This window comes from Odontomachus brunneus, unplaced genomic scaffold, assembly GCF_010583005.1.
Source record: "Odontomachus brunneus isolate Ranch 3 - 2012 unplaced genomic scaffold, Obru_v1 Obru_scaffold_003, whole genome shotgun sequence".
NCBI classification, from domain to species: domain Eukaryota; kingdom Metazoa; phylum Arthropoda; class Insecta; order Hymenoptera; family Formicidae; genus Odontomachus; species Odontomachus brunneus.
In genome coordinates, this window is record NW_022639453.1 from 3,830,659 (window position 1) to 3,832,115 (window position 1,457).

General features: G+C 34.2%; 2 long non-coding RNA genes across 2 annotated transcripts in view; both read right to left on the bottom strand.

The window, feature by feature from the left end:
* LOC116843892 overlaps positions 1-1,457 on the bottom strand; it is a 5,802-nt gene that overhangs the window by 2,005 nt on the left and 2,340 nt on the right. The gene's annotated exons all lie outside the window — the stretch shown is intronic.
* Positions 586-1,442, bottom strand: LOC116843896. Its single transcript, XR_004377946.1, has 2 exons — positions 1,331-1,442; positions 586-1,182 (listed from the first exon to the last, which is right to left on the bottom strand). It is a non-coding gene; the product is annotated as an uncharacterized LOC116843896 (long non-coding RNA).

Below are 1,457 nucleotides of genomic sequence, written 5' to 3' on the forward strand. Positions count from 1 at the left end.
AGCCGCTGCGAAGAAGGAGCTAAAGGCCATTCCTGAAATCGATTATTACAACTGTTTCGAAGATTGGAAAAGCCGTTGGAATAAGTGTATTATATCAGGGGGGGATTACTTTGAAGGGGACGAAATTGATTTGCAAGAATAAATAAAGAATTTTCGAAATAAATGCAATGTCACCTTACTTTTTGGACACAGTAGTACATCTGCAAAAGAATATACGTTAATTATAATGAAAATAACAATGCACATATTTACTTTTCTATTTATTTTTTAATATTCATTTCTTAAGAGACGTAAGTATGTACGCACTCTCTCTCTCTCTCTCTCTCCCTCTCCCTCTCTCTCTCTCTCTCTCTCTCTCAATGGTTTTCAGGCCTGGTCCTATTGGCCCTTTCACCACAACTTTATAATATGTGGAAGTATATACGCAATGTTCCTCTGCATCCGCTAATCCGATCCGTCCCTCACGGACACGATTTTGTAAGGGAACCGATTAGCCTAGGGAACTTTCTTTCTAGAGAATTTACATCATTAATCCGATTGAAAATCCGATTACTACATGTAAACACCCAATATTGAAGTGATGAATAATCTTTCTCATAGAGACTTCAATCCTTTATTGGAAAGATGTTTTTTTATTGGATATCATACGTTCGTATATCGGACACTATGTGACACTAAGGCCTGTTCTACAATGCGTCGTATGTCGGCGTCGGATGTCGGACGCATGCACACTCGGTTCTCGGCTGTCGTATAAAGCTGTCGGAAGTCGGTTGTCGTTATCGTAACAAGAGTTGGTCAACTCTCATCTTTTCCGATATCCGACTTTCGATTGTACGACTATTATATACAATATAACCTCTTATTTTCATCATGGAATATACAAATCTAGATGAAATAATTATTGATTTTGTGCACGAAAATTATTGTTTATATGATAAATGTAATGTAGATTTCAAAGTATTAGGAAAAAAAGGATGTGTGGAAAAGCATTTCCGAAACTTTGAAAATCGCTTCCCATCAATTGCCTCGATATAATTTGAGAAATCCCACATATTATTGAAGTCATCTGCTATTTTTAGCCATTCATTCTCTTCTTGTGGACATCAAAGATATGTTTCTTGTAACACTTCCCATATTGCATTACACACTTCAGGAATAATATTATACAGTCGATCTTCCTATCTGAAAATGTGAACAAGTGATCAATACTGTCTCCATGAGTAAGAAAGCTAAAAATAAATTTTAATTTATGATAAAATTTTATTTTTATACAATAAAATATAAATAAAATATATCAATATTTGCAACAGAATATAATGATTAAACTAACCTCAAAGTCACTGCAATACGTATCTCCGTTGGCAAAGATTCTCTGTTACTTCTTTTTTTTAACTTTAATTTTAAAAGATCATGTGATCAAATTGTTGCACGGATATCCTTGTAAGTTTAAAAAACTC